Source organism: Halichoerus grypus, chromosome 12, assembly GCF_964656455.1.
Source record: "Halichoerus grypus chromosome 12, mHalGry1.hap1.1, whole genome shotgun sequence".
Taxonomy (NCBI): Eukaryota; Metazoa; Chordata; class Mammalia; order Carnivora; family Phocidae; genus Halichoerus; species Halichoerus grypus.
In genome coordinates this window covers 59,105,259-59,132,908 of record NC_135723.1, presented here as the reverse complement: position 1 = coordinate 59,132,908, position 27,650 = coordinate 59,105,259, and the positions used below count along the sequence as shown (strand labels likewise).

Sequence of the window (27,650 nt, the reverse complement as noted above, 5' to 3'; positions counted from 1 at the left end):
TATTAATTTATGGAAAACTGATATATTTACAAAACCAAGTTTAAGATTTACTCATTGATCTTTTATGTCTCTTACTAGGATTTTCAAGTTTTCTTCTTGTATATCCTAAACATTTCTTGTACAGTTTATTCGAAAGTCTTTTTATCTTTATTATTGTTGTTGGTATACATGGAGCCCTTTCTTTTTCTTTTTTTTAACATTTCCACTTATTCTTGTTCATAAATATGAGAAGCTTCAATTTCTGTATGTTAATTTGAACTCAACTTCCTTTTTTTTTTTTAGATTTTATTTAATTTTTTGAGGGGGGGGGGAAAGAAGTGAGCACAAGTAGGGGGAGGGGCAGAAGCAGACTCCCCACTGAGCAGGGAGCCTGACCCTGAGATCATGACCTGAGCCGAAGTCAGATGCTGAACTAACTGAGCCACCCCAGGCACCCTTGAACTCAACTTCCATTTGAATTCTCTTATGTTTCTAGTAGTTTTTCGTTTGGCCATCTTGGGTTTTCCAGTTCTAAAAATAATAATTTTTCCTCAGGTTTTCTAAATTTTTTAGATGTCTTATTTCTCCCTTAACTAATTACCTTGGTCGATACTTCTAGAACAGTTTTGAATAATAGTAGTGATAATAGATGAACTTGTCATTTTCCTGATATTCATGAGAATGCTTTTATGGATTTGATCATAAACACAATGGTGGCTTTTGGCTGGAGGGAGATTTTTTAAGAAAATTATGTTAAGGAAGTATCCCATGATTCTTTAATGTGTGTTTCCATTGGCACTAGAAAGTGAGCAGTCAGAATAGGCATAGTCCTAGCCCTAATAGAATTTATAATCTAGTTGAGGGGAGATAGATACTAATCTTATCATGAAAAGCTGTACAGTATTTTTGTTGCTGTGATGCAGTGGGGATACGTTGGGCTAAGAGAGTGTATAGATAGGGAGATTTTCTTGGAAGTCGGGAGGTCTTATTGGACAGAATAACCATTGATTTGTGACCATCCAAGAGGGAATGAATTAAGTAGGCACTGGAGAAGAATGTTCCAAATAGAGGGCATTTGAAGGGAAGTGTGGTGTTGTATGAGGCTGAACAGTTGGGCTGGCCTCTCAAGCTCCTTTTAGTCATGCTGCTCATTTTGTTCTTTGTACTAAGAACAGTGGGAAGTCTTGAACAAAATTTTTAAGCAGGGAGGCAGCATAATCACATCTGGACTTTCTAAAAAAGGGTAAAAGCTGGGAGACTAACTGGGAGTCTGTTGCAATAGGCCAGGCACATGAGGATGGTAGCTTGAGCTAGAGTCGTGGTTTCAGGAAAAGTGGTAACACGATTGTGTGTTCAGTTGTTTTCTTTAAAGTACTTTAGATTTAGGCGTTACAGGTCTGTGAAATTCACAGAGACTCCTAGCTTGGATGGAACCAGGTAGAGGTACAGTTTTTGGATAAGAAATATCCAAATTGGGGCGCCTGGGTGGCTCAGTCGGTTAAGCGACTGCCTTCGGCTCAGGTCATGATCCCAGGGTCCTGGGATCCAGTCCCACATCGGGCTCCCTGCTCTGCGGGGAGCCTGCTTCTCCCTCTCCCACTCCCCCTGCTTGTGTTCCCTCTCTCGCTGTGTCTCTCTGTCAAATAAATAAAAAAAAAAAAAAGAAAGAAATATCCAAATTGGTCCTAGTAGTTTGCTTTATTGTTTTTATCCTTGTCCTCCATTTATTCTCCTCTTTTCTTTTTTTATTTCCTGACTAAAAATCCAGTCCCTTTTCATCATATTTCTATTCTTTATTCTTCAACATCCATTCATCCAGCAAACATTCATTGAGCAGCTCCTGTGTTTCCTGTATTCTGCTGGGTGCTGGGAAAGAGATGAATGGGCTCTCGAGGTCATCATCATGTATTAGATGAGGCAGATGCATATTCATAAAGCAATACATGATACTAAATGTAATGTACACACAGTTCAAAATGAAGTTATCCATTTAGGGCCATCTCATGATTGACCTTTTGGAATAGGTGAGGTCTAAATTACATTTTAAAAGATAAATAGTGGGGTGCCTGGGTGGCTCCCAGATCCTGGGATCAGATCGCCCATGGATGGAGCACCATGGCTCCCTGCTTAGCAGGGAGCCTGTTTCTCCCTCTTCCTCTGCCCTTCCCCACCCTTGTGCTCTCTCTTGCACTCCCTCCCTCTCCCAAATAAATAAATACAATCTTTACACAAACAAAAAACAAATCATAAATATAAATTTGCCACGGGGAGAAGAGGAGGCCTATTTTCAGGCCATAGAAATATAGCACGTGCAAGGACACAAACATGAAGTAGCACAATGTTTTTGCTGAAGTGTGGCAGTTGGATATTTCTGGATTTTGATGTTTCTGGTTGTGAGGGGACGGAGAAGTAGCAAGAAATGAGATGAGCCAGATTGGCAAGACATAGGAAGTTTCTTCCAGAATCACTGTATTTAGAAAAAGTGTTTATGTAGATTGGTGGGGAGGGGGGGGCGGGTAGAAAAGGATAGCATGAGAAATTAAGGTAGCAATATATTTAGTTTTTGGAAGCCCACAACTCCATTTAAAAAATGTCCCTTTTTCTAGGCTAACTAGCAAGTTGTTAGACTAAGTTTCAAGAAGTCAGATTTAGTTGTACTTTTTAGAAAAATACTAGCTTTGTAAATGTCTTACATTGTGTCCTGTGCAAACACTTGTAGATAATAAAACTAAATGATGAAAGCACCTGTGTTGTTTACTGGAGGCATTCAGAACTTGCGGTGGGCTCAGTGATACGCAAGTGAGCTTTGAGGGCCCACGACCTCACCAAACTTAAAATTTCCTTCCAGGGAGAGACTTGAGATTTGTGGAGAAGTGTGTAAATGATAATTGTGATTTGTACTCAATTAATAGAATTTATATTGTGTCTCTGTTTAGAAAAGCTAAAAGCTAAGCTTAAAATAAAAAATTGAAGTCTTAGATGAGATCATCTGATACCAAAAATATGATGGTGTTATCACTGAAGTCCCTTAAAAAGAAAAACTAATGTGGTTCTCTTGCAGCATTAGCATCTTTCCTGAGATGTTTTCGCCTCCTGTTACCCATTTCTCTGTTCCTTGAGGGAGATATTCAAGGATTGAAACCACCAGGCTGCCTCACTGAAAGGCTGGAAATACAATTTTACTTAGCCATTCCTGGTAGTATGTTTTCAAAGTCATAAGAAAGTGCTTTTCTAATTCCAGGTGCTAATATTATGACCATACTTTGAAGAAAGTGATAGTTCTAGCTGACAGAATTCAGTGAGATCCTTACTGAGGACTCCGAAGGAATTAGCAGATACCTTCAGAACACTGTACAGCTGAGGTGTAGGTAGAGGCAGGGCTCTAGAGGGATCAGATGGGGGGGCTAAGTAATAGCGGGCGTTCCTTTAAAATCTGCCAGCCAGACGGTCTGTGAAGTACTGTGCTTGTTTTTGGCTGACTTCATTCTGTGGGAAACCTTTATATTTGTGCTTTATGCTTTTGAAAAAATCAAGAAGAAACAGTTCAGATGATTTAGAAATTTGGAGACCAGTATTTTTTTGCTTTGAAAAGTAGACAGATTTGCATAGGAAGGAAATTCTGATAAACGGGGCAGCAAAGTATTTAATTACAGTATGAAAGCAAGTTGGTTATAGTAAAAAGAGCACTTATACTAGGAATCTGAAGACAGATTAGAGTTCCATTGTTCCCACAACCTGTTGTATCTTTGGGTAAATTATTTGATTTCTCCGAGCCTTGACTTTTCTAGGTGTAACTAAAAGTGGTTAGAATATTAGTACTGAGTCTATCTGTGTTGATTATTTTGAGGCTTAAATGAAATAATATGGAAGATGAAAACTCACTTATCTGTAAAAAGATGACCATTGAGTCTCCCGTGTGAACACAGTCCTTCCTGTAATACCATTTTTAAGGCCTTTGCTTTTTGTGAAAAGCAAATAATGGAATTTCTATCTTTCCTTTTTTTTCCCCCTTCACCAAAACCCCAACTTCAGGGTTGACATTACCAGAATGTTCTAACATAATCAGAGTGGAAAAATATACATTACTATTTACTTGGGAATGTTGAAACCCAGATCAGAACTCCCAGATCAGAACTCTGATTTGCAAAACAGGACTTTTAGAGCTTTGAGAAGAGACTCAGTGGTGTGATGCAAGGATCATGGGATTTTTGGATTCAGGGACTCCAGTTTAAGTCGCTTTCTAGTTGTATAGACTTGGGCAAGTTCGTTCATTTCCAGAAATAAACCAAAGAATCCCTGCCATAGAGAAGACTGCTGTCATAACTGTCTTCAGTTTAATTTATAGTCAGAACTATATTTCCCAAGACTACATTTACAATCTGGTGTGATTATCTTACACCACGTGGTTGATTTCCAGTTTTCTCTAAGTTTCTATGATAAAGTGGAGACAGTGGAGTTCAGAGTTAGTTTCCCTGCTGCAAACTGGCCATATGACCTTGAGCAAGGTATTTAACACCTCTGTTCCTCAGTTTCTTCCTCTGTAAAATGGACATTATAAACAATACTTACTTCATAGGGTTGTCTTTAGAGAAAAGTATCTGATCCATAGTATGTGCTTAATAGTGTTTATTACTCCTGTTACTAAGATCACTGTTGGAATTATTAAGGTGAAAAAAATGAAGTTCTCAGTTGATAAGAATTTGAGAATCTAGCAGAGTAGTTTAAGGATGAGTCCTAGTTACTGATTTTCTACTTTGTAAAGATTTGGGAGAAAGGTTTTATTCACTGAAGGGGAGGAAAAAAATATTTTTTTCCCTTCTACTCTCCTGATTCTTTTGTCAGTAAATGAGACTGACAAAGGACAGATTAACAAGAGAAAAGCAGACAAGTTTATTTAATATGAGTTTTACATAATCGGCAGTCTTCATAAGGAGGAAAACACCCACCTCCCTCAATGGTTAAAGCTGTTTTTGGACCAAGTTTGACGAAGAGTAGAAAGTGGAAAAATATGATAGGACAAAGGGTATCAGGTGAGGGTAGTCAACTGGGGGAAGCTTTACAAGGCCTGTTCATTGGGATTCCTCTCATAGAGTTCCTCTCTCTGTCTTTGGAGATAAGGATGTTTCTTTCCTTTAGGTATAGGGAGGGTACCCCTCACTTCAGGGTCTTGTGACCTACTTCAGGGGACAGGGAAGGTCGGGGGGGGGGGGGTCCTTCCTGCATCTGTAGTTTCTCAAATTCTGTCATATACAAGGCGCCGTATTTTGGGAGAGTGTGTTCTGAACCCTGTCACCGCCATAAAGAGTAAACAATTAAAATAAATCTTTGGTTTCTTCTAATTAAAGTATAAGCATTTTAGTGATTTCTAAATGCAATAGAAGTATACTTTACTTACCCTTTTTTGCTAATTTGAATTTATAAGTAGAAATATAACATGCTGATAAAAACATTTCATTAAATAAAACACACATTTTCAGTATTACCATATTTCCTAATAGCACCATTCCCACATTTAAAAAAAAGTCTTACTGTGAGATAGCTATTTTTTCTTAAAAATATGAATGTTTCCTAATTTGTATACATAGTATATTTATACTTTTACATATTTGAGTGAGATAATTTGTTTTCTCTTTTAATTTTAACTTGTGTAAAATTTTTTTAAACCTTTGTCTCTCAAAAGTTAAAAGGTACTTGGTTTTAAAAATCATTAAAAATGAAGCATTTGAGAAGCAGGGTTTTTTTAAAGATTTTATTTATTTGAGAGAGAGCGAGAATGAGCATGCGAGTGAGAGAGCGAGAGCATGAACAGGGGGAGAGGGATAGGGAGAAGCAGACTCCCCCCCTGAGCAGGGAGCCTGATGCGGGCTGATCCCAGGACCCTGAGATCATAACTTGAGTCGAAGACAGACACGTAACCCACTGCACCACCCAGGCGCCCTGAGAAGCAGTTTTAAAAACAATGATTTTAGGGGTTTAAGGGCAAGCACATAGATACTACACTTTTCCTGTTTGATCAAGATCAGGGTAAAAAAAGTAAAAATAAGTAGAGAATATAACAAATAATGCTTTTAGAGTGTTGATTCCTTAGATATAATTGAAGAACTGTTAGTGATTTCTAGAAGCAAAATTAAGGAAATATAAATTAGTAAATTATCAGATAACAAGATGATTTTGTGATATATTTGAATGTACTATATATTTTGTTATATGTATTTAAAATACTATGGGGGTGCCTGGGTGGCCCAGTCGGTTAAGTGGCTGGCTCTTGATTTCAGCTCAGGTCGTGATCTAGGGGTCCTGGGATCCAGCCCCGTGTCAGGATCCAGCCCTCAGCAAAGAGTCTGCCTAAGGCTTTTCTCTCTCTCTCCTTCTCCCTCTGTCCCATCTCCCATTTGTGCTCTCTCTCTCTAAAAATAAATAAATCTTAAAAAAATACTTTGTATGCATGCTGATACAAAAATACTGTATATATTATACAGTTATATATGTATATATATTTAACACAATTTCCCGCCTTGTATTTACCTTGGACCTCCTTTCCTTATTTATTTCCAGGTTTATTTAGAAAATTTAGCAAACCAGGAAAACCAGTAACCCTCCCTCCCTTGTATTATAGGCTTTAAACCTGAAATATGTTTCACATTTGGCTTTTGCTTGGCCAGCTGTCTTCATTCTTTCATTTTTGCAGTCAACAGTGAATTGTTATTTTAAGAGTAAAGATTCTAAACATTCCTGTGCTAAAAACATTCCTTAGGGAATGGGGTCCAAATATCATTCTTTACTCTGTAATACCTGTTTTCACTAAATTTGTGTTGGTATTTGTATCATTGCATGATTCATAAGCAAACATTTACTTTGAGTCTTTTCCTCCTAAGCTGCATTTAGAAATGGTTAATTGCCATTGAGTCCTCATATCCGATATAATCTCCAAATTATTTGTTGTTAAAATGAGTTATTAAAAGAGAAAGAAACTTAATTGAAGGGGGAGGCCGGGAGGGTAGAAGGAGAGGAGGGAGGAAAAGGTAGGGAGGGAGTGCATGTTGGTAGGGGGGTGTGTGGCTGGGGGGGGCACCAGGAGTGGGGGATGTAGACAAGGCTGGGAGCCATCAGCATGAACTTCACCTGAAATTTCTTGTCACTTCCTCCCTTTTTATTTAAAAGTGGGTATTAGTAAAAGTACTACTACAGCATTTTTCTCCTACTAATTCAGTTTTTTTCTGGTCCAGTTTAACTTGTTATACCAGATTTTCCTTTCAGTCATTAAGATTTAAATTTCCTATTTCTGGTAGTAAAATCATCTCTTGTCAAGTGTAGGGAGGCTGCAGCTTTAACACCACTTCATGTCTGATTAGAAGGTTTTCTTTTGTAATTAATTTTCCTCTGCGCTCTTTGTGGAGAACAGTAGCCCACTGCAGAGAGGTTAGAATACCGTGGACTTTGGCTGTTCAGCTTAATGATACAAGGGAATAGCAAAGCAAGAATAAATGAGGTACTTTTTGGTGAGCAAAAAATGTGAACTGACTGTCAGTGTGAGATTGGTTCTAGGAGCAGTTAGCCAGCAGTAATAGGGCACACTTGAGTAATTGAATTTGCATAACAAGGCTTGCTGAAGAGATCTGACAGGCATAGAGATTTGTCTAGCTGGAGAGCTCCAGATGGACGTGACCACGCAGCAGCTGGGTGGCACGTTGCTCAGCATGGACAGCACCGCCCAGACTGGCAGCTGGACCCTGGCGACTGCAGGGCTGTGGCAGGCCAGCTGGTGGCTTCTGACAGCCAGTGGCCCTGTTAGAGAGCCTTTTCATAATGGCCTGTCAGGGTACTGGACCTGCAGGGACCGGCAGGAGAATGTCACAAGTCACCAGCGAAGGTTGTTAAGCTAAAGAAATCTGTCCCAGGGAAGTAGAGGTGGTCACTGTTAACATCCACAAAGCTAACACATCCGAGAGTGATCCCCCTCCTTTTCAAAGACGGTAGGCCTGATTTTACACATTTGCTCTAGACTGTGGTCATTCTGGATCACTTTGTATTCTTAAAACCTTGAAACCAGGTTGGCCACCTTCCTGAGAGCCCGTGTTGACCATCAGTTGAGGTGGAAAAGAATATTGCTTTTCATGTTTTCCCTCTGTCTTTGCATATTTGTAACAAGGACGCGTTTCCTTCTGGGAAATCGGTGATAATTTATCTCGGATTTATTGCTCATAGGAAAAAATGACTTGTTTAAAGAATAAACTACAAAGAAAGTAAGTGAACTGGTATGAAGTCCGTGTGTTCAGGTTACCCTCCCTCCTGTGTCCAGGTGGACTGCATTTACATGGAGGAATTATATAACCCATCTTCTCAGAGTAGAATAAACGTGGAAGAAGGCCAGTTTAGTGCTTGCTATTAAAAAGTTTGCATCCGTGTTCTTAAACTGAGAATTTTGCCATCTTATAACATTCCTACTCTAAAAAATCATGTAACTAGACAATACAACTTTTTTTTAAGGGCAGGAAAACTCTACTTAGAAGCATTTTCCAGTAAGGTGAGAAACTTGCTGTTATAAGCTCCAAGCTCACTTTTCGTACAACCAAATTCTAGTGAAACAAAGCAGTCCATACTGGAGCAACTTGGATTTTATGGCAGTAAGAACAGTCCAGAAGACTTAACCATTTTTCACCTTCAAACTGGCGAAGGTACAAATTAGGGGATGTAAATTATTTCAGCCAATTCAGAGAACAGTTTGGCTGTATGCATCAAAGGCTTTAAAACATGTATATAAATAAATAACTCCTCTAGTAATTCTACTTCTAAGACTTTATCACCCAAATTAAGAATGTATGTAAAGATTTAGCTATATGAATGTACTTGCAGCATTGTTAAGAATACTGGTTCTCATGTGTTCTCATGGACCTCCAGGGGGGCCATGAGGTCAACATTATTTTCATAATAATACTAATATTACAGGGCAAATAGAATGGTGGGTAAAGCTACAAACCCTTAGCATGAATCAAGACAGTGTCCATGTGTTCTTCACTGTGACACATGTAGTTTCGCTTAAGAATGCCCTTGATGAAGCAACAAAATGTATTAATATTAAATTTTGACTTTTGCATACATGTGGTTTTTTTATATCTTGTGTGATGAAATGGAAAGTATGCACAAAACACTGTGCTGCAGTAGGTATTGTGGTTGTCTTGAGGAAAGTACTTTTGTGATTGACTTCCCGGCTGAAGTATCTACTTTTTTGGGGAACACTGTTTTTATTTAAAAGAATAACTGACAAGACATTTTACAGAAAAAGAACAAAGTAAGTCTCTTACTTCAAGGAAAGCAACTCATATAGTATTTGTTGCCAATGATAAAATTGAATCTTTTAAGCAAAAATTAGAATTTTTGAGAACTTGTGTCTGATGCTATGAACCTGACAGCTTCCTAATGGTAAAGACTTATGATGAGATTTGTTGTACTATTAAAGAATGTGAATTCCTAATATCAGATATTAGGAATTTGGAAGATCTACATAACTCACTGAACCACTGTATGATGTTATAGAATTATGCCTGAGTAAAAGATGCATTCAAAGTGCAAAATAGACAGATCTTAATGTAGCAGACTGAAAAAAACTTTGTTGATAACAATTTTAGATTATACACGTGCAGTTAGTCTTTAAAAAACCACCATGTGTCAATTTTTGGTGTAATATCAAAGATATCCACAATTATCTGAAAACATTATTAAAATAATCCTCCATTTGCCTACCACATATCCATATGAAATCAGCTTTTCCTTTATATATTTCAACCAAAACAACATATATCTGCTGCTGCATTCAAGCTGGTATGAAAATCCAGCTGTTTTCTATTAAGTCAGAATTAAAGAGATTTGCAAAATTTAAGACAGGGATACTCTTCTCAGTAAATACTCTTTTGCTTTGGAAAAGCATGTTATTTTTCATGAAAGCATGTTAACATGTAGTGGGTTTATTATTTTTAAGTGAATTAAGAAATATTTTAAAATTTTCTTAGTTTTAATTTCTAATATGGTAAATACAGATATAATCCACATAAGCAAAAGCTTTGGAGTCTTCAATTTAAGAACCACTGATTTAAAATAATTTGGGGCACCTGGGTGGCTCAGCCGGTTAAGTGTCTGCCTTCAGCTCAGGTCATGATCTCAGGGTCCTGGGATGGAGCCCTGCATCGGGCTCCCTGCTCAGGGGGAGCCTGCTTCTCCTTCCCCTCTGCGATTCCCGCTCCCGCCTCCCTGCTTGTGCCCTCTGGCTCTCTCTGTCAAATAAATAAATAAATCTTTAAAAAATAAATAAAATAAGGATGACTTGGAAAAACCTGATGGCCAGGAGGAGGGAATTAATAATTAGGGATTAAATGACATAATATGAATCAAAATGATAAATATTTGACACGAAAAAACTTTACAGTGTTTTGTTAGGAAAAGGAGATTGTAAAACACAATATGACTCAATTTTTATAAAAAATTATACTGTGTCTATTACAAATGTATTCTCTGATGCTAAGGTATTAAGCAGTTTGGGGAATAAGGTAGAGAAAGTTTTTTTTTTTTGATTTATTTGAGAGAGAAAGTGATAGAGAGAGAGGGAGAGAGAGCACGAGCACTAGTGGGGGCAGGAGCAGAAGGAGAAGCAGACTCCCCGCTGAGCAGGGAGCCTGACATGGGGCTCCATCCCAGGACTCTGGGATCATGACCTGAGGCGAAGGCAGACACTTAACTGACTGACCCACCCAGGTGCCCCTAGAAGGTGAAAAAGTTTTAAGAACGTTGTAAGAGTGTTAGGGCTGTATCACAATATACTGTTTCCTCCTGGCTTTTGATGAAGACATCTTTCTTTTTTAAGATTTTATTTTTAAGTAATCTCTACACCCATCGTGGGGTTTGAACTTACAACCCTGAGATCAAAAGTCGCATGCTCTACCGACTGAGCCAGCCAGGCAGCCCGAAGACATCTTGTTCTTGTGACCTTATCTAAGTTACTTAAACTGAAATTTTTTTCCCCTTATTTTAAAAATTGGGACAACGATAACTACCTGTTAGGCTTGTTGAAAGAATTGAGGTGTCATATGCCTGGGATATAATAGTTGATCAGTATATATACTTCATTCTAACATCTGTCTTAGCACTAAAATTCTGTATGCTAGCAGTGTATCTGTGACATTCAATGGCCAGTAAAGTTCCTCTTGAAATCAAAATAAGGGTCCTTTGAAAACAAGAAGAGCATATATCATGTAAATATCAGTTTATTTCGGTGAAAAAAAGTTTTATGAATAAAATTTATAATTCAGAAAGTAAATAGCATCATATACCTGCCTTTGGTAGAGCTAGGTAAGGGAGAGTATTATTTCATGAGCTGCAATTACATAATAAGTCCCCAGCCAGGTACTGTTGTGAAGTAGCTGAATGCTTTACAGACATTATCTCATTTAATTCTTGTTTATAATCCTGTGAGGTAAGTACTGCTCCCCACTCCCCATTTTGCTGATGTAGGAAAGATTGAACAAAGAGGTTAAGGAACTTGTCCTAGCCATTTGTGGAGGTGGGACAAATTCAAACCCAAGCCTGGCTGACTCTAAGGTTTGTGTGTTTCACCCATCTAATATGCTACTTCTGATTAAAGAGAAATGAAAACCACCAGATGAGCACAAGGGATGGCTAGCTCAGCTCCTCACCGTGGCAGACCAGCTGCATGGATTCTGAGGTAGGGAAAAGATTTGATTAAAGTTAATAAATTCTAAGATCAGATTTAAGGACTCATTCCTCAGTGTTCAGTTAAATTAAAATAACATATATAAAACATTATAATCATTCAGTAAGTGGAAGTGAACTATTATTAACTATATGACCAAGTCAGAAGTTTGGGTTCCTGTTCCTAAAATACGAAAAGGAAAAAAAAAAATCACTGTAGGTCCGTAATCCCTTACTTGAAACTCTTGGAACCATGTGAGTTTTGTTTTTGACTTTTAGAAAGATAGTAACCTTATATTTACCATATATTATATAACATCCCTAGTAGGGTCCGGGGCAGCCTTCTGTAATCAGACACATTAATTATTTCTGCAGTGAAGTAATTGAATATTCAAACTAAGCAGAATAAATGGAGACTGTAAATAACCTAACCTCAGTTCAGGTGAGGTTTTGCTGTAAAATGAGTGAAGAAAAGATCTTTTGCTTTTAGAGGTTTTTATATAACAATTGTAAGAAAGGGATTGTGGACTCCTAAAGCATACAGTGATGTTTCAAGGAGAATAAAGAAGCATGGGTTACCTACCAATTGAGGAAGAGATAGTCAAGTGATAGTTCTGTTCAAAAGAGACTCTAAATCCTAAATCATAGCATAGAGGATCTGCCTTTATCAAAGAAACCATAAAAGGCCAAATCTGTTTGAATTGGTCTGTCTCTCCAGATTTCTACTTATAATAGAATCTCCTTTCTTTTTGATGAAAGTGGAAAAATGATATTCAGTGTCTTGGTCTTTAAATGCTGAAAGACCAGCAAATGCTAAATTGTCCTGAAATATAAAAGAAACTATGATTATAGGCTGTGTTTGGTCATTCCTGAACAAAAGTAATCAAGCTACCTTTTGTAAAAGAAAAAGAATTGAGTATTTTTTTTTTTTAAGATTTTATTTATTTGAGAGAGAGAGAGAGCACAAGGAGGGGGGGTAGAGTCAGAGGGAGAAGCAGACTCCCTGCTGAGCAGGGATCCCGATGTGGGACTTGATCCCGGGACTCCGGGATCATGACCTGAGCCGAAGGCAGTCGCTTAACCGACTGAGCCACCCAGTGCCTAGCATTGAGTATTTTAAAAGAAGGGAATTTTAGGTGTTAAAAGGATGAGCAACATAGTTGATGGCAGCGCCTGGAGGAGCTAGAACTGAAGCAGAATGATAGCCTCTTCTTCATTCCTGTCTTCCTCATGTCTCCACTTCCTTTCCTATCCAGTTTATGTTCCGTGGTATAGGATAAACAGCTCTCTTGTACGTCTTTCCCCCTATTGAATTAGACCCCATCCCTGAGCAAATCCAGCTATTCATTTGCCCTATACCTGCCCTTGAGTAGCTGAACATGGTGGAGTAAATGGATGACCACGTTGGCCTGGTTTTACTTGTAAATTAATGATCACTGATCTCAAGTGGACCCTTAAGACTGCTTGACAGTTCATTCACTCTTTCCATTACCTAAACAATATTTCATACCTTTTCTTCTCTCTTCCACCCTCTAGTAACCTTCCCCAGTGTCAGCTGATGATCTTCCTTCTTATTTTCACAAAGAAAATGACAGTTACGAAAGAACTTCCGCATGATCCTACAACCACGTCTACTAGCTTACATATACAGTTCGAGTTGATAACCACTCTACTAGAATATAAGCTCCACAAGAGTAGAGATTTGTTCTGTTTTGTTCACTGCTGTATTCTCAGTGCCTAGATCAGAACCTAACAGATAGTAGGCACCTAAACTTGGGTTGAACGAATAGATGAGTGAGTGGATGTATGAATCTTTCTAAAAAGAAAAGATATAAATTACAGTATAAACTCTGAAGAGCACAAAATATACCTAATAAATCATTTTTACCAAGTATTTTAGTAAATACATTTTACCAAATTGGAAGCTAAAAATCTTACCAGAAATTTGGTTTTAAGTTTTTTACTGAATTCCTACAAATACGCTTATCTGAAAATTTTTCCTACAACTTTTAGGCAGATAGTTCTAGTTATCTAGATAGTTTTTGGTTTCTGGGAGCTGAGATTTTTTTCTGATTTCTGAGTGCTCAAGCTTTTCTTTTTGGATGGATTTCATTGGTGGCAGTTTCACAAATGAGTGGATCTGTACAAATCCCAAGGTTCTTTTTACCCAGCACTGCTGCTCAGAAGACCTGGGTGCAAATGCCTGCTCTGTCACTTTTTCTCATCTGTTAAGGAGGCAAGGGAAGATGATTTTTATATTGAGTTATATCTGTTGTGGTCTTACTATAATTGATTGCATTTCGTTCATTAAAATCATGGGAAGAATTTATTTTCTTGACACCTCTGTTTCATGAAAACTCACAGGAAAAACAACCACACATATATTCTAATTTGGTTTTATATCACTTTTCACTAAACCCTAATTTATAGAAATGTGGTTATTCAAATAGACTTCTGTTTATTTTGAAAGTGCACATGTGCAATATACATGCAGTGTAGTTTCAGTATGGAAGTAAGTGTTCCGGAATTACATAAGCTGTAACTTAGTAGCTTGCAGTGTGTTATAGAAACAGTCTGTGAGGGGCCCCTGGGTGGCTCAGTGGGTTAAGTATCTGCCTTCGGCTCAGGTCATGATCCCAGGATCCTGGGATTGAGCCCTTGTTGGGCTCCCTGCTCAGTGGGGAGCCTGCTTCTCCCTCCGCCCCTCCCTGCCACCGCCCCCCCCCCCACCCCCTCCAGCTCATGCTCTCTCTCACTCTTCCTATCTCAAATAAGTAAATAAAATCTTAGGAAAAAAAAAAAGAAAGCAAGAAACAGCCTGTGAGCCTTACTTCCAGGTTTCTTTACTAATGTGAGTCAGATAGTAGTAGGATAAAAATTCCTAGCTTCTTTTTTTGGTAGTTGAGTTTTTATTTGTAAAACAACCCTCAGATGGAACTCAGCTAGGTAATTTCCATACATAATGCCCTGGTAGATACCCTAGAACAAATACCATTAGTGTGGTTACTCATTTACTTGGGAAGCTATTGCCAGGGAAAACTCAAAGCTACTGGAGAGAGAAAGCATATATATAAACCTGATTGTTAAAATGGAGATACAGAGTAACTCGGCAATATAATAATGTAAATTAATGAAGAATTATTCAGTTTATAGGAATTTAACTCATGTTTTAAGAAAGTATCTTTTATTAATCAAGGTGCAAGTATTTATCTACATTGGTCTTTGGGTCAGAATTTTTCCTCCTTCACCTCCTACCTTTTTAAAAGACAGTAAAAATAGAATTCTTGAAACATTTCTAAATAATCAGTATATAGAGATTCCATTATATGTGGATCAGTGCTCTGCTATCTAATCAATTGTTCTGTTTCTAATTTCAATGTATAGGCTCTTCCCCCAGCCTCCACACTTGTTCTTTTGGCTGAACCATTCACCCACACCCAAATATTTTTAATAAATCTCCTGAGAAGGACATCTTCCTTTGTAACTCCAAAACTATCACATCCAAGAAATTTGACATTGATTTTTAATGTCATCTACTAAAGAGCTCATATTCATATTTTCTCAATTATCCTCCAGATAACTGGGCTTTTTTTCTTTGATCCAATGTCTAATAAAGATTCGTGCGTTACATTTCGTTGTCATTTGTCTTCAGCCTTCTTTAATCTAGAGCAATTCCCATACTCTCCATTAAAAAAAAAAAAAGTCTTCCATGATGTTGACAGTTTTAGAGTCCAGATCAATTATCTAATGGAATTTTCCTCATTCTGGATTTGTTGGATTGTTTCCTTAATATTGGTCTCAGGTTAAACTCTTGGTTACCACAGGAAGCCTGATTTAAATAAAATTTTTACAGGCTTGGCATTCATTTGTAGAGAATCTTGACTTGTTCTGCCTGTTGTCAGATGCTTTTCCTAGAGGCCCAGCCTTTCAACCAGGTACAAAGGAGCAGGAGTTGGTTTACTTTTTGTAGATTCTAAAAACCTAGCTTATTGTAATGAGGAAAATTTGGTTCCCCAGCTGTCCATTGGGTGAACTAATGAGTTTTCCCATAGGATGTGTTCTTTTCTCTTACCTTTTGGAATCTGAAAATGATAGTATTAAATAATCTCTTCTGAAATTCCAGGTTTTCAGGTTTACCTGCAGCCAAAAATGGCTCATTGTGTAAAGCAGAAACAGGCTGAATTGCAAGTGAATGTACTATAATTACACTGAGAAAAAGGAATCTTTCATACCAACATTCTTATACCAGTGCTCATGGAAGGAAATATGACATTCCAAATTCTGTATTTCTAGATCTTTCTGATCTTATCTCTGGTTGTTTTTGAAACTTGTGTATCAGAAGTAAGTTTAACAGTGAGCTTTGTAACCAAAATGATATCTTACTCTAACCCTAGTTTATGCTGTTTAAAAAGATAAAATAAATATTTTAAATGACACAATGAACTTATAAAATCATGTATCTCCAAAAAGATGTTTCCCTTAGTTGTAACCAATGTGTATATTTAAGTGCTGTCTTCAGAACCTTACCAACCCTCACTTAGCAAAATTTGCATAGCAAATTCTCTAAAAATATTTTTACTTAAAGATTTGGCTTTTATATTTTCATACTAAAGAACAGTAGATGTTAATAACAGTGAGGAGTAAGTTTTCTTTCTTTTTTTTTTTTTTTTTTGAGGTCAGCAGTGTTTATATTAATCAGGTTGACATTTCTTGCTGGTGGGTCATGAACTGTTGATAATAGCATTAAATGGTGATTCGGTTCTTACAGAAGGTATAACTCATTATCCAACTACTCTCTTAAATCATCACAGGAAACGACTGGCACCCCACACCCACATGTTCTGTAGAAATAGTACATGAGGCAGTATATATCTTTCTTTTGTTTGCATCTTAAATTTATTGGAGGCTTAGTCACATTATCTACAGAAGCTACAGCATTGCCACTACTTTAGAGAACCAGGATCAATACCATGACTGATTTGGGGGGATGAAGATATATACATATAATTCTTTTAATAATATACCCAAAGTCGTCTTTTCATATTGTGAGCCTTTCTGAGACCTTGTTTTAATAATGAGTATACCTGGGTAGCAAGTAATAAAATCAGATATGTTTACAGAATTACTACTATAGACATTTGAATACTTGAAAAAGATAGATTTCTTGAGAAGTGTCGTTATTATTTAAAAAAAAAAACTTTAAGAAAAATTTTAGAAATGAGCTAGATTTTTTTTTTTTTACAGTTACTAATCAGTTGCCTTTTAAGATAAACCTCAATAGTATGGTATGCAGTGATCTGAAATTACTGGTACCTTAGAATTTTAAAATAAAACGTGTCTTCAGCATGTCCCATGTGTGTATAGGCAGTAATTAGATAGTAGCATGACTGTCGTTAATTTTGACATAGGTTCTAATTAGATAATATAGAATGAATGAAGTTCATTCTGTTATTATCTAATGCAGTTTCCAAGTATTAATAAAATACCCCCAACACCTACATAGGGGTTCAGTCACGATTTGTTAATGAATGTGTAGAAGCAAGAGAGCTTTTTTTTTTAAACCACTTTGTATTTGTCACACAGAATGTATTTTAAAGAGAGAATGAGTAAAAGCAATATTTCCCTTTATAGGGAAAAGGACTATTAACATCTTCAAAGTAACAGCCTTATTTAAGTAAATAGGTGTTTGGAATGTATGCTGGCTGACTCTTTAAAAGAAACAATATAGCATTAGAAAATTGTGGGCCACTAGAGGTCACTGTTTAGTAATCAACTTCTAATGAACCAGAACAGTCAGGAAAGCCAATAAATTACAGTGTGGATTTTTCTAATTATGAATTCATATTTAATCATTCAATGACAAGTTAACTGTGGCAGTGGTTCTATGTATTTTGCATATGTGGTTATGCTAATATACTATTCTCAGATGCTGGTCCTCCATCATTAGAGTAGTATACTGCTGAAGGCTTTGTTATCTAGTCCTAATGACTAATTATGAGATGTAATTAACTTTGTTACCACCTCCACCCCTTTCATGGGCCAAAAGTTCTTTTAAAAATAAAGTTTCACTGTAAAGGAAAGTTACATTTACATGATCGTAGGTGTAATGGTTCTGATCCATTCCTCCCTCTCTCCCTTGTCTGAAGTTTTCCTGTCCATTCTTGGTTTCTCTTGCTCCCATCCCTGCTCTTTGCTGCATTTCACCTGGTGTTTTAACTCCCTCCTTTGGGTTCCTTTTCCACTTCAGTGTGAATCAGCTGCTGTTTTCTCAGTGACTGAATGTTTCCTCTCAAGCTTCCCAGCCTTGATTCAGTGAGCAGTAGAATGTGACTCTTAACTGCGTATCTTAAAGGAATCCCAGGGCAGGCAGCTTGGGCCGACCCAACCAGCAAAGGGAAGATGGGATGCATGCGAGCACGTGTGCCCTGGCTCCTGCCATGGCCACCACTGCTATGGGCAGATGGCTGTCCTCAGCCTGTCCAGCCTGGAAGCCATTCGGGAAAAGGCAGATTTCCCTACGCATGTGATAAAAGTTTGTTTCCTTTCTTTTTTTTTTTTTTAAGATTTTATTTATTTATTTGAGAGAGAGAGAGAGAGAAACAGCATGAGAGGGGAGAGGGTCAGAGGGAGAAGCAGGCTCCCCGCTGAGCCGGGAGCCCGATGTGGGACTTGATCCCAGGACTCCGGGACTATGACCTGAGCCGAAGGCAGTCGCTTAACCAACTGAGCCACCCAGGCGCCCTGTTTTCTTTCTTAAAGGCTAGGCTGGTTGCCCCGGAGGAGGAGGCCTCTGAAACATAGGGAAAAATTGAGCACGTGCACACGTGTTTCCTCTCCTTGCAGGCAATACCACGTTGTGCTCAGAGAGCAGGTACATCAGCAGTTGCTGCTCAGGCTCCCTCGGCTTCTTGTTGCCTTCACTACCCCCGTGGCCCGGGCTGTGTGCTTACATGCACTGTTCTGAGATTTGCTTCTCTCTGCATCAGGCATGTAGCTGATACATTGTTCCCCCAAGTCGGCCTAGTCTTCTCAGCTTGCCCTTCAATGCCCTCCACAACCTGGATCCAACTTAATTTTCTATTCTTATTTTTTACTGCTTTTCTCCACATGCCATAACTTCTAGCCAAACTAGACCCTTCACTGTTTCTCAAATATGTACCTCATTTACTCAAGTCTCTGGTTCTTGTTTATGCTTTTCTTCTACTAGGATTTTATTTGTTTATTTAATTTCATTTTTTAAAGATTTTATTTATGTATTTGAGAGAGAGCACGAGCGAGAGTAGGGGAATGGGGAAGGCACAGGGGGAGAGGGAGAGAGAACCAGAGAGAGAGACAAAGCCCAACACAGGGCTGGATCCCACAACCCTGAGATCGTGACCTGAGCCGAAATCAAGAGTCGGATGCTTAACCGACTGAGCCACCCAGGTACCCCTCCACTAGGATTTTAATTTCACTTATCTGTCAAACTTGGCCCAAATAAATAACACCTCCAGTGATTTCCTCTTTGGGCAGGGGTGATCCTTTCTGTGAACCACTATTTATATGTAAGCTGCTTACCATCCTGCCTTGCATTGTAATGACATGTGTACATGTGTTCTCTCCTTATCTACATTGTGTATCCATTAACTCCAGGGATTCTTGGCAAATAAATTAAAAATACTAAAATTCCCAACCAAAAAACCCATTTGGCAGGGTGCATGGAAAATTAAAATAATTTTATAATGTTAAGGTTTGTGAGTTGTGGGATATCCTTTGCTGGAAATTTTTTTCACAAAACATAGACCTTTGTCCATTAAAATGAGTTCTGTCTGAACACATATAAACTAAGAGTCAACTTGCTTTTCTTGATTACGCACTTTGTAATATCACTGGGACTACAGGAGTTCTTTATTAAATCTCATGGGAGAAAAATGTATTTTATACTTTGAAATGATGCTCCTTACATTTGCATAGTTCTATCTTGAAGAAATTGAGAGTTTAGTTAAAAATTTTGCTTATAAATGCTGCAAATTTCTTGTGTTTCTATAAAAATGTGGAGGATATGTGGATTTTGAACTTGAACTATTTTTTTTCAGCTCTTTTTCAATTATTACTTCCAGTGGCAGAATGTAGTATATAAATTCCATATTATTAGACAGAGAAGTATCTGACCTAGAGGAGTAATAAGTAAAAAGGTTCACATGCCTAAACCTATGTATGCACTTTATTATAATAGAAACTAATTTGCAGGGGTTTTGTTTGTTTATAATCAAACATGTGGAGAGTTACCTGTTCGAATTCAGAATGTACTTTTCCTTGGCAACAACATCTAATATATTTAGGTCCCTATTTTCGACCTCAAATATATTCAACCCAGAGTACTCTGAAATTATGATGCTATTAATATCACGTTGCAGGTAATGATTTCAGAGATCCAACTTGGGATGCCAGCTAGGTTGCTAGCTCTTCCTACCCTTTGAGAAAACCTACCTACGTCCTCTTCTTCTCCCTTCTAAGCTGAGGGATCTAAAATTTCCTGTGGGGACTCACCTATTCTTCCAGAATTTTAACTGTCTCATCCCTGTAGAATTTTCCTAATTCTGTATTCCCATCATAGACTTTTCTACTTTCTAGACCTGCATTTTGATCTCTTGGATCCCTTAAGTCAAACTCATATTCTAAGTCAGGCTCATCTTTCCTATAAAACCAGTTCTTCCTCTTGATTCCCTTATTATAGCGTACCACAGTTTCAAATTTTTTGATCTTTTAGGTTCAAATTCTGAGAACAGCACTGTTCAAGAGAAATACAATGTGAGCCACATGGGTAATTTTAAGTTTTCTAGTAGCAGCATTAAAATGTAAAAAGAAACACAGTTGAACATCATTTTATTATTTATTTCTGTAATTATGTAACTAAAGATTTTATTTTTAAGTATTCTCTACACCCAGTGTGGGGCCCCAAACTCACAACTACAAGATCAAGAGTCATATACTCCACCAACTATGCCAGCCAGGTGCCCTAACATCATTTTAATAACATATTTCATTTAACCCAAGATACCTAAAATATTATAATTTCCTCATGTAATCATTATAAAAAATATTCCCTTTTTTTCCAATAATAAGTCTTTGAAATCTGGTGTATATATATATATTTTTAATTTTATTATGTTAATCACCATACATTACATCATTAGTTTTTGATGTAGTGTTCCATGATTCATTGTTTGCGTATAACACCCAGTGCTCCATTCAACACGTACCCTCTTTAATACCAATCACCAGGCTCACCCATCCCCCTCACCCCCCTCCCCTCTAGAACCCTCAGTTTGTTTCTCAGAGTCCATAGTCTCTCATGGTTCGTCTCCCGCTCTGATTTCCCCCCCTTCATTTTATCCTTCCTACTATCTTTTTCTTTTTTTTAACATATAATGTATTATTTGTTTCAGACGTACAGGTCTGTGATTCAACAGTCTTACACAACTCACAGCGCTCACCATAGCACATACCCTCCCCAATGTCTATCACCCAGCCACCCCATCCCTCCCACTCCCCAACCACTCCAGGAACCCTCAGTTTGTTTTCTGAGATTAAGAATTCCTCATATCAGTGATACATGTCTTTCTCTGATTGACTTATTTTGCTCAGCATAACACCCTCCAGTTCCATCCATGTCATTGCAAATGGCAAGATTTCATTCCTTTTGATGGCTGCATAATATTCCATTGTGTGTGTGTGTGTGTGTGTGTGTGTGTGTGTGTGTGTGTGTGTGACCACACACACACCACATCTTCTTTATCCATTCATCTGTCGTTGGACATCTTGGCTCTTTCCATAGTTTGGCTATTGTGGACATTGCTGTTATAAACATCAGGGTGCACGTACCCCTTCGGATCCCTACATTTGTATCTTTGGGGTAAATACCCAGTAGTGCAAGTGCTGGGTCATATGGTAGCTCTATTTTCAACTTTTTGAGGAACTTCCATACTGTTTTCCAGAATGGCTGCACAAAATCTGGTGTATATTTTTAAACCTAAAGACATCTCATTTTGAACTAACTATATTTCAAGTTCTCAACAGTCACATGTGGCTAAAAGCTACTGTCCTGGATACTGCACAGCCTTAGAGTCTGTTGTTAACATCTATTTCTCATCAGCCAGTGGCATGTTGTGGTTCTTCATTGTCTGCCTAAGTTCTTTCAGTGCTTGCATGGAAATTTACAGGTTTGTCCTCCTTTCTTCCTTCTATCCTTCTTCCATTCCTGTTGTGAGGATTATACACACACACACACACACACACACATATATACAAATACATAATATAAATTACTGGGTTGGAGTAAGTCATAGTCCTTGTTTTCAGGAGCTCACACTCTAGTAAGTGAGGTGGACATGGAAGAAGATACTGCATTATGTGCAGATTGATAATTGCCATAAGAGGTATAAATGAGTTCCATGATAAATTGATGCTATAGTTTGGGTTATTTGTATTTATTGGATCTGATTTGTAGGCCAGTTGCTTTCCTAAAGAACTGATAGGTGTTTATCATGCATTGTGGAGTTGGGTGAGGAGGTTCCAAGAAAAAGAGATAATTTTTGAGGTTTGGAATTGGAAAAGGGCGTGGCATATTTGAAGAAGATTAAGTTAGAGTCAGTATATCTGGGAGTTTTAATTGTTCCAAATTCAGCTACTTAACTATTCCCTCCCTCCTTTCCTTCCTCCTTCCCTCCCTTCCTTCTTTCCCTCCTTCCAAGAGAGAAAGAATGGGAGGAGGTATAGATGGAGAGAGACACTTTTAAGCAGGCTCCACCCCCAGCACAGAGCCTGATGCGGGGCTCGATCCCATGACCCTGAGATCATGACCTGAGCCGAAATCAAGAGTTGGACACTTAACTGACTGAGCCACCTAGGTGCCCCTGCTTACTATTTTCTAAATAGATCCCATACTTTTATGCTTTTATGTATTTGCTTTCACAGTTCACTTCATCTGGAATTTCCCTTTGTACCCCAAGTCATTCCCTGCCAGCATATCAGGATCTTAATCATCTTTCATGGCCCATATTGATCGGATCTTTTTAGTAAATTTTTGCCTACTCATTTTTCCTAGTTTCAGTCCACAAATGGCTATAATGTTTTCCTCCTTTGAATTTTGAACATTTTTTATGGCAATTAATTTTCTTAATATTAAAGTTAATTTTATAATGCAATAACTCTTGTTTGGATCACAAAACTTAATTTGAACAGGAATCCTGTCTTAATTATTTTTGTATACCCCAAAGAGCCAAGAATGGGTACCTTGTGTAAATACTTGATTTGTGTATAGTAAATATTTTTTATGAGATGTTTCAAACAAACCTAAATAAGTAAAGCACAAAATTAAAGTGATCTAGAGATTCCCAGTACTTAATGTTTCCTTTTAGATTACTTTCACGGAAAGTATTCATAAACTTGATTGACTGCTATATCTAGTTGGATGAAATTTCTTGATTTCACTTGTAAAAGTAGATGCCATAAAAGCAACATTCTGTTGTAAATTTTTAGTGTAATACAGGTACTAATGGTAAAGATGAAAACTGTTTTATTATCAGAAAAGAGTTAAAGATATCATGGCATAAAAATAAGATGGAAATCAGTCTTTCCTTTGACATTTAAGGACCCATTTTGTTTCTTTACATAGCCATCTACTGCTTCTGGCAGTATGGTGGATTAGGTATGTTAAAATACCCTCCTGTCATAAAACACCCAGGTGCTGGATAAATTACAACAAGGATACTTTTAAATGCATTTCAGATTCCTCAAAATATAAGGGAAATCCTCAATGACTAAATAATTGAATAGTAACCTGAAATCAGAGTGAGGAACCCAGAAGCTGTCTGCTCTGGGAGCAATGTTGATTCCAGGTACCAGGGGTTTGGAGTATTAATACTCATGGGCGAAGGATCATGTGTTTAATGGAAAACTAGGCCTTGTGCTCATGCAAAGTGAGAAGGCTGCTCTCTCCATTCCATTCTCCCCCTCCACAAAGCCAAAATACCCAGAGTCCATTCCCTCAGGGAAAAGGGTGGTCTGCAGATAGACTCCCTGCTGGTAAAGGGGACTGACTAGTACATCTGTCTGTCTATGCTGATTCTGGTTATAGGAAATAAAATATATCAGTCTCCCCTGAATTTTTGTAATTTTATAATTTTGGTTCTCATGGATGTAGAATTCAGATTGAAACAGTGCACCCAGTTGGGAGAACACTCAACGAATACATTTAAGGGCTTTATTATTATTTTTTTTAAAGTAGTCTCCATGCCCAGCATGGAGCCCACTGCAGGGCTTGAACCTACAACCCTGAGATCAAGACCTGAGCTGAGATCAAGAGTCAGATACTCAACCTACTGAGCCACCCCGGTGCCCCAAATTTAAGGGGTTTTGAGATGACAAGGCTGGTAGGGCCTGTCACCTATAAAAAGAATAAAAATCCTTTCTTGAGAAAATCATCCTTAATCCAGGACTCTCAGAATTCACAAATATTAAGCACAGTAAATATGAGCTAACCAAAAAAAGAAAAAGAAAAAAAAAACCCAGACCCAGATAAGTCACCAGAGCAAGAGTGAACAGGAACAAACAATTTAATATCTAATAACTATGGATACTGAAGTTAAGTCACCAGAGCAAGAGTGAACAGGAACAAACAATTTAATATCTAATAACTATGGATACTGAATACAATACAAAATAACTATATATAAGACATTTAAAGAAATAAAAGATGGAATTAAAAACAGATGGACGAGGAAGAAGAGAATATCAGAAAAGAGTAATCAAATTTGGAAAAAAAATCATTGAAATTTATAAATCAATAGATAAGTTAAATGACACATGGGAGCTGAAGAAAATATTAGTGAATAGGAAGAGAGATCTAAAGAAATAACCCAAATGTAATACTGAAAAACTTGGAGATGGAAAATATGAAAGAAAGGTTAAGAAACACGAGTATATAGCTAGGAAGAAAAAGTCAAACATGCATCTGAGTGGAGTTCCAGATGGAATAGAGGGAAATGGGGAAATGGTCAACATGATTATGTCTGAGAATGTTCCAGAATTGATATAAATCCACAGAAACAGGAAGCACAAGATATACCAAATAGGAGTTTAAAAAAAAAAAAGAGGGCGCCTGGGTGGCTCAGTTGGTTAAGCGACTGCCTTCGGCTCAGGTCATGATCCTGGAGTCCCTGGATCGAGTCCCGCATCGGGCTCCCTGCTCGGCAGGGAGTCTGCTTCTCCCTCTGACCCTCCCCCCTCTCATGTACTCGCTCGCTCTCAAATAAATAAATAAAATCTTTAAAAAAAAAAAAAAAAAAAAAGAAATCTTACTAAGTACATGGTTGTAAAACTGCAAAATACCAACAATAAAAGACAAAAAAGGTTTAAAATAGCTAGAAAGAAAAAACAAATCACCTACAAAAGAACAAGAGTTTGATACTAGACTTTCTCCCAGCATTATTGAGGTACAATTTGGTACAATAAAATTCTCCCATTTTAAATTTTTAAAGATTGATGAGTTTAGACAATTAGATATAGTCATGTAATCATCATTGGAATTAAATACAGAATATTTCTGTCACCCAGAAAGTTCCCTCATGCCCCTCCCTTTTGAAAGATTTTTTTTAAGTAATCTCTACATCTAACGTGGGACTCGAACTTACAACCCCAAGATCAAGAGTCATATGCTCTACCGACTGAACCAGCCAGGTATCCCTCCCTCATGCCACTTTGTAGTCACTCCCTCCCCGCTAGCTCTAGGTAATCACTGATGGCTTCTATTACTGTAGTTTTGTCTATTTTAGAATAGGTAACAACATCATGTAAATATGCCTGTGGGATTCATACAATATGTAGTCTTTTTTTTTTTAAAGGTTTTTTTTTTTTTAAAGATTTTATTTATTTATTTGAGATAGAAAGAATGAGAGATAGAGAGCATGAGAGGGAGGAGGATCAGAGGGAGAAGCAGACTCCCTGCTGAGCAGGGAGCCTGATGCGGGACTCAATCCTGGGACTCCAGGATCATGACCTGAGCTGAAGGCAGTCGCTTAATCAACTGAGCCACCCAGGCGCCCCTTTTTTTAAAGGTTTTATTTATTTGACAGAGAGAGAGACACAGCGAGAGAGGGAACACAAGCAGGGGGAGTGGGAGAGGGAGAAGCAGGCTTCCGCGGAGCAGGGAGCCCGATGCGGGGCTCGATCCCAGGACCCCGGGATCATGACCTGAGCTGAAGGCAGACGCTTAACGACTAAGCCACCCAGGCGCCCCAATATGTAGTCTTTTGTGTGAATAGCAGACTTCTTAAGAGCAACAATGGAAGCCAGAAGACAGTGAAACAATCTTGTCAAAGTACTGACAGATAATTTGTCAACTTACAATTTGCATCCAACAAAACTATTCTTCGAGAATGATTGGGAGATTCCAGTTCTGGTTAAGATGGGGTGAAAAAAACACTGCCCTTTTTCTTATACTGAATGTAACTGAAAACCTTGGACAGAACACACGGAGCAGCTATTTGAGAACTCCGAGAAGTAAATGGTAGCAGGTAGATTGGAGAAGGAAAACAGAACCTGAAGTACAAAAGCTCTGCCAACAAACTCCCTGAAACCCTTCCCCTACCCTTTGTGTCTCCCAGCCTGGATTCAAAGGCAGTGTGAATTCTGGAACTGTGCATGAGTATAAACAAAAAAGTTGCAAGAGAAAGGAACTTTCTGGTCTAAGAAGCAGGAACAGGGGCCCTATGAGACAGAGGGGGGGGGGAAATTCACTTTTTTTTACTCCTAGCACTGCCACACTGACAAACCTTATTCCTGAAACTGCAATTTTGTGGTAACAGTGGCAGCCGTGCAGACTCTTAAAAATCTGAGCAGGGGAATCCTTCTCTTTGACCAGAGGAACTATGGTCAAAAGAGTGGGGAGGAATCCCTGTTGCTTTTTACTTTCTTTAATTCCTCTTTTCCTTGGCCCCAGATATATACCTTTTTTCAGGAGTCATAGGACATTATAGGCAGAGGACCACAAAGGGAGAATTGGAAGTGGGAGTACTTGAGTGTCAGTGGGGGAGCAGTTCATAGGAGGGAACTCAAGAAAGGGGTCCCGTATGTTGTATAAATTGTTGGGATCCTCCAGAGTCATACAGCATGGATCTCATCCTAAACAGCATACCAAAGGATGTAAGAATTTTATGGGTTAGACAGCCTTCCAAGTGTCAGACTGGCCCCTGGCTGATGCATGTGTAGAACAGATTCAAATAGTACTGCAAAGACTTTGAAAACTCAACTGACATTTGGACTTCAGCCCACAAAAGGCATGTTGCAATTTGGTTTGACCCTAACCTGGTTGGTTGCCTGGTAAAACAAACAGACAAAACCCCAAACACAATATTCTTCAGAGAATTTGAACAAGACCCAGAGTCTCATATAATATTCCAGATATCTGTGATATGATGAAAAATTACTTGACACAGGAAGAACCAGGAAAGTCTGATAAATCCTCAAGTGAAAAGACAAGATGCCAACCTTGAAATTTTATAACTGAAAAATACAGTAACTAAAAATTTGAAAACAAAAACAAAAACACTGCGTGTGTTTAAAAGCAGAGTGGATATGACAAAGGAAAGAGTCAGTGAATTTGAAGACAGAAATGACTTGAATAGAATTTATTCATTCTGAACAACAGAGAGAAAAAAGACTTAAAAAAATAAACAGAGTCTCAGGATCCTATGAGATAATATCAAAAGGTCTAACATTTGTGACATTGGAGTTCTAAAAAGAGATGAGGGTGTGTGGTACAGAAAAAAATACTTGAAGAAAAAAATGAAAGCTCACCAAATTTGACAAAAGGCAAACTTATAAATCCAACAAACTCAGTGAGCCTGAAAAAGGATAAACTCAAAGAAACCCATGCCCAGATATAGTGTAATCAAACTGCTGAAAACCAGAGAAAAAGGAAAAAAAAAATC

General features: G+C 38.0%; 1 protein-coding gene and 1 long non-coding RNA gene across 2 annotated transcripts in view; both read left to right on the top strand.

The window, feature by feature from the left end:
• Positions 1–27,650, top strand: part of HIBADH (3-hydroxyisobutyrate dehydrogenase) — a 105,353-nt gene that overhangs the window by 44,937 nt on the left and 32,766 nt on the right. The window lies entirely within an intron of this gene.
• On the top strand, positions 10,934–15,307 carry LOC118533472 (uncharacterized). Its single transcript, XR_004916247.2, has 2 exons — positions 10,934–11,692; positions 13,216–15,307. It is a non-coding gene; the product is annotated as an uncharacterized LOC118533472 (long non-coding RNA).